Source organism: Folsomia candida, unplaced genomic scaffold, assembly GCF_002217175.1.
Source record: "Folsomia candida strain VU population unplaced genomic scaffold, ASM221717v1 Fcan01_Sc056, whole genome shotgun sequence".
NCBI classification, from domain to species: Eukaryota; Metazoa; Arthropoda; class Collembola; order Entomobryomorpha; family Isotomidae; genus Folsomia; species Folsomia candida.
Genome location: NW_019091248.1, coordinates 193,396 through 199,756, shown reverse-complemented (window position 1 = coordinate 199,756; position 6,361 = coordinate 193,396). Strand labels below are relative to the sequence as shown.

At 37.8% G+C, this 6,361-nt stretch overlaps 1 long non-coding RNA gene across 1 annotated transcript; it reads left to right on the top strand.

The window, feature by feature from the left end:
* The first annotated feature begins 2,649 nt into the window (after window positions 1-2,649).
* LOC110862419 lies at window positions 2,650-3,425 on the top strand. Its single transcript, XR_002549174.2, has 2 exons — window positions 2,650-2,863; window positions 3,011-3,425. It is a non-coding gene; the product is annotated as an uncharacterized LOC110862419 (long non-coding RNA).
* Window positions 3,426-6,361: the final 2,936 nt, after the last annotated feature.

Below are 6,361 nucleotides of genomic sequence, written 5' to 3'. Positions count from 1 at the left end.
AATAGATCAAATTAGTTTAGATGTATTACAGCCCAGAGTATTATGATTGAAGAACATGATTTTGGTTTGCAAATATTTTATTATTTTATTTTGGTAAAACGAAATTTCTGTGGACGTAAATAGTGTAAATTTCAGCTTAGCGGGTTACTGAAAGACTTGACGGCATGCTTTTGTCATAGTGCAAAACCGACCTTTTTCATGTTATGCTAGTTAATGATACAATAAAGTTAATGATACAATATTAATTACACGTTTCTTCTAGAATATGAAACAATTATTTACAACGAAACTGAAACGAGTGCATGAAAAAACAAAATAGAGTTGAAAAATTAAAGGTGATAAAAATCTTGCAAGCGCTAAAGGCGTGAACGGCTTGGTTAGGTTAACCTAACCTAACATAACCCAACTAGAACCGGGCCTGATACCAGAACAGTTATTCTGCCTAAGACAGGAACGTGCACTTGGTTCAGTTTGCAAACGGATTGAACTTCGATGTGAGTGTGATCCGTTCACATTCGGTTTGTCAACGGGCTGAACGTTGACATATTGGAATGTGATGCGTTCCATTCCATTCACATTGTTATGTATATATGATTATACATAAATAAGTGGTACACAGTGAGAGGTAACAGAGGAGAGTATTTATTAGTGGAGAGTTAAAGCTGGAGTGAGTACAGATTCATAACTAATTACATACACATATCTACGTAGGCATACATATACCTAACCTAACAACATGCTAATTTTGGTACGGTGCACTATACATGAGGAAAACTCAAAAAGTTTTGAAACCTGAAAATCCGGAAAGTTCTCGGATATTGTGACCTAAAATTTATGTGACCTAACCCTACACAACAATTCAAAAAGTACTTTCTGACTTATAGGACAAACTGCAAATGGTCATCGTATCTGCAGTTTGAAACCCCAAACATAACTTAGGTTTACTCAAAATTTTGAAACAGACTAATTTCAGCAATACCGGTACATGGTGTGTGCAGAGTTGTCACAAAACTAAAAACGCTCTTGGATGTGTCGAATGAAATAAAAAATTAGCATACACGTGTGGGAGCGTTTTTTCTCAAGTTTCCCCAAATTTTTCATATCGCCCCAAATGCTGACAACAATTTTTGTGACGCTACCAGTAAGCTAATTAAACCGGAATTTGGCATGCTATCCTCATTTCCGATTGGTCACATCGCCCCAGAGAACTTTGCTTCTCTGAAGACCACTGAAATAAGGTCACGCAGGTCGATTTCGAAGGGTGGGTAATTTAACTATTGTTCTACTACTAAAGTTCAATAACATACCAAAACTTGGGGCAATTCGAACCGGCAGTAATTAATAATTTTAGCATTAAGGGTACTTGTGCGAATATTGATCAAAACTGATCTTCCTACAAAGTACCCTTAAAAATTGTGCCAGGAGGTTCGGTCCGACGGCATTGGAAGCCAAATATAGGGTTTCTGTACAGATATGAAGCGGGAATGTTACCATTTCGTAAACTTCGAAATTATTCTCGAAAAACGAAAAAAATGTCAAAATTTTCAGGTAATTAGCATTACCAATTTCAACCTAGGCCGTCAATTCTCTGGGGCGATGTGACCAATCGGAAATGAGGATAGAATGCCAAATTCCGGTTTAATTGGCTTACTGGTAGCGTCACAAAAATTGTTGTCAGCATTTGCGGCGATATGAAAAACTGGGGGCAACTTGAGAAAAAGCGCTCGTACACGTGTATGCTGATTTTTGAGTTCATTCGACACATCAAAGAGCGTTTTTAGTTTTGTGACAACTCTGCACACACCATGTACCGGTATTGCAGAAGTTAGTCAACATTAACTTGGCATATCCATCAATGTTGATCAAATAAAGCATTGAAGGGATGCGTTCGTCACTGACGGATAGACAGACAGACAGACAGACAGAGACCGTGCTATTCTTATTATTAATACAAAACTTATATTACATAACCACATATTGAAATAAATTTTAAATCAATTAAACATTGAAATATTTATAGGTAGAAAATTTTGCACTAATTAATAATTAATAATATTGTTGCTTACTATGCAATCGCTTCAATCTCGCTGAAGAAAGTATTTCACGGAATCAATTAATGGGGGCGGTCTCACTAGCGGTCTCACAAAGTGTATCCTATGACCGGCGACAGCCGGGCACGGTCTCTAGTCCAACATTATCGATTGTGGTTTCGCACGACCGATAAGATTAATTACTCAACTCATATCACTGTTTGAAATGAACTACGTTCGTCGAATTAATACCACGAATTTGACTTATGCAAGTAAATACGTAGTTTATAACGTTAATTTTATTATTGACAATCTTGCTCAGTTGGAATTTCCCTTGTCAACTCTAATCCGATACCAAAATTGGGAATAGATTATAAACAAGGCTTGCCATATACATCTGTAAATGTATTTGTTTAGTAGATAATATATGTTGCATATGCGATACGCTATGATTACAAATTATCACTTACCTTCTCAGAATTTTTCATGCGCACTAGGTAGGCAAATGACCGATTGGTATGGCAAATATTTTGCACACAGCTCGATTCTATTTATTGCTATTTATCTCTTAGTAAACAGACGTAGTTAGAATGAGGATATATAAGGACTGGCCGGAGGTTCACTTATCATAACCAAAATTAAAGTTGGGGTTTGATTCATCAAGAAAAACAATCTCCGTAAAAAGTTCAACATTAACTTTGCAACCGTAGCCAAATTGTAAAATTTTATACTTGGTAAAACTTAAATTTCTTCAAGGATGAAGATAATTATTATTCTGGTTACATTTGGCTTGGCAGTTCTTTTCAGTATTAGCCGGGCAAATGGGAACCCGGGTAAGTTGTGAATTCTAGAAGAATATGTACAACCTTAAGCAACATTTTGATAATAGCAGGGTTAAAAATAAGCATGCAATTTTTTAAAAAAAGTTCGCACAAAAGTTTCGCGCGCGTTATATACATAAGTATGTTTTTTAATTGCAGTTCAATCAGAAGCAGAAGTTCTTGCCATACCTTGCAACGGTATTAATGGAAGCAGACATGGCACCTGCATCGCATCCTTCCTCGCCTGCCTTCCGAAAATTCCACTCATTTCGTTCCAATGTCCCTTGGAGCTGTCAGTCTGTTGCCCAGATTGAAATTGACACGGATAATATTTTGGTAGTATGAAACAGTTATAGTGACGTTATTTATCCATAGAACGTCTTAAAGAAAAACACTGAACTATGTAAAGAGGGTATTTAGATTAATTGGGGGGTATTTAGTTTAATAAATCTTACAACTTCTTGCAACATAATTACCTGTACAGACCATGAATATTGACGATGTCTTTCGAAATGCATTTCAACGGAGATGATGGAATAAAGCATTTATGAATTCTGTAAGGCTTATCAGATTACATTTTCGATTAGGCCTAATGCCTGTAGTAGCGGTATACATTATAATCTTAAAATGAGTGTAGTTTAGTATTGAATAATTTAGTTTTCTAAGCGAAATAGCACCTATGTCAACAACTTTTGCACATATTTTGTTCACTAGCTTTGTGGATATTTTCAGTTCCGATGTATGCATCTATTGAAAGGAGTAGATTTTAAATAAAATTTGCCCACACCATACAATTGAACTACGGTGAGTGCGAAATCCATGCCGAAGAAACAATGACGAAGAGAAGAGGAATCCAATGCCTTCCATGAATCCATCAGCCTTAAGATTTGCGAGTTCCCCCGAGCGACCAGAAATACTTTCCCTGACTTTTTTTAAAATAAAGATAGGAAACAAATTCTTTAATAACGATTAAATAATTTCCAGATTTATTCCATTCCTAATTTTAATATATACTACGCACAAGCTTTGACTGCGATTAATTAAATATAGACACTACTGGAATTATTACCTTACTTGTGAACGTTCCAAAATTTCCAGATACTCTCAGAAGTTTGAACAGTAACGGCCAGCATGATCCCACCCATCCAGAGGAAAAAGATGGTTTGAAACTTTCCATCCAAGCCCACCCTTCGAAAAACTTGTTTGTTGACTTGACTATCCTTCAAGGGAATTACCTCACTTGCCCTAAATTCTTTACTGACATGATTGAAATATTCATAGCCTAGTAACAAATGATAAATCCCAGATTCTAACAATCTCTTAAAGTTCTTGACAACCCTATGCTGCGATACAGTTTCAAACCTCCATCCGACTGCAGCCACGTGAAATTTATCACGACTAACTTGCAAAGGAATGCGGGAAGCATGCTTCCTCTCAAGGCTGTACTTAAACGATTCTGTGTCTTCCTTTGATCCGACGTAGACTGATTTATGACAACGTAGTAATTCCTCTTGAATACCGCTCCAGATTTCTGGGACGGAAATAATGGGTGCCTTTAGGTTAAGGAGGGGCATGAATTTTACAGGGAACGAGCGATGCCTTGGGTCTATGATTGCCTTAATCGTTTTATCTTTACGTCTTGTAAATCCTTTCTCGCTGGCTGAACGGATAAGGGTTTGCATGTCTGTATAAAAGGAGTAACTTAAGGAGGAAAGATAATCAAGTTGTGGTGTTTGTTTTGGTGCTGATAAAATGGCAAAACAGGAGGATGTAGTTATCAAATATTTCCGTAATTCAGTACCATTTTCTAAATATGGCAACACAGCTAATAGGGTAAGTACGTCGTGAAACCTTGGATCAACTTCTGCATCCGTAAAATTAGCCATTTTGCAGGAAATGTCCTACAAAAATTGTATGTTAAAATTAACACGCACGAAATTATATATTAGAAACATCATGGTTAGGATTACCTCGAATGAATTTGGATATAGGATCGTCTCTGGAATGTTCAGGCTCATGATGACAACGCTTTTATACCCACTAGTAATGATCGATGCGAGAAGCACCCAAACTCCAAGAAGTAAGTGAAATCCAGAGACTTTTGTGGGTAGTCCGCTGATTCCCTTGACTTGATCAAGCAGTGTGGCAAGGGCCCAGAAACCCAAGGCAGATAATCCAAGCCTACTTGTCCCCAAATTCAATGATGCAAGGGAAGCAAAGCCACTTAATGCGCATACAAGGAGAAGGACACAACCTAACAAACACATCCACGTGTAGAAGTCAAAAGGTTTAATGTACAAGTCGAAACTTGTCTTCTTTTTGGAGTAGCATGTCAGAAAGTGGAGGTCCTTTTCCCCAAAAACTACATTGGTTGAAGTCCAGTGGTACATATCCCAGAACATTGGAGTCTCGCCAGCACTAATTGCAGGTAGGCTGCATTTCTCGTCAAGTGCACTGTGGCAGAACGGAATTATGGATAAGTTGCACGAGGGCGCCAGTATTTCCATGAGTAGGAATAGTGCCGCGTTTGATGTTTGAGTGACCATTCCTAAATAAGGGTTGTTTTCCCGTAAGCCAGGAAAATCGCGGGCAAGCTGGAATTGATTCTGTTTTAGGTAACTTGGCATGAAGTAGTTAACCAATGCCATGTGGGGGCGGGAGTGGCAAATTAGTTGTTTTTGAATTGGGTATGATTCTTGCCCTGTTGCTATACAGAGAATTTCTCCCTCCATCTTGCCCGATAAGAAGAGCAATCCGAAATTTGGAATGACAGACAGTAAAAAGATATCTGGCCTGAGATAGGCCAGATACTGAGATTTTTGTCGTGATACTTTGCCGTCTTTGAAGAAATTTTGATTCTCTGTAATGAAGATTGCGTAAAGATAACCAGCTTGGTTGGTATCCTGTTTTGTTAATTCCTGCCGTACTCGTCTGAGTTCTTCGTGCGCCTGAAGTATGTAGAGTCTCATGAGAAGCCCTAGAGTGACGGTATCCCATGGCGGGTTTGAGTAGAAGATATAAAAATAACAGAATTTCCTATGGCGGGTGTAATATCGTGAATAGAAGTGATGTACTGTCCTGTCCTGAAGGTATTTGTATTCCATGGGAAGTGTTAAGCTTGGTGGGAGTACGGAAATGAGTAAGGGTTCAATTGGATTATTTAGCTTTAGTAGAAGGAAATCCAGGTTGTAGTGCATTATGTGGGTGGTGCATGGGATGGAGGAAATTAATCCATTAAGGGAAGGATGTTGGAAAGTGCCGTAGTTTGTGAGGATGGATTCATGTGGATTTTCTTCAGATATATTTTCTTTACAAAATGCGATATAAATTAATCCTGTGGCAACGACAAGTAACTTGGCTAAGATACTCATTTGTGGTATAAATATCTACACGAACTTTTAAAAAGTTATGCACTATGGTTGCACAAGACGATTTAGAACCAAATTTTGAGACTGAAATATTCAAAGCAAAATTTCGTAGATTTTGTGCAAAAGTATTGCGTGCCGACAT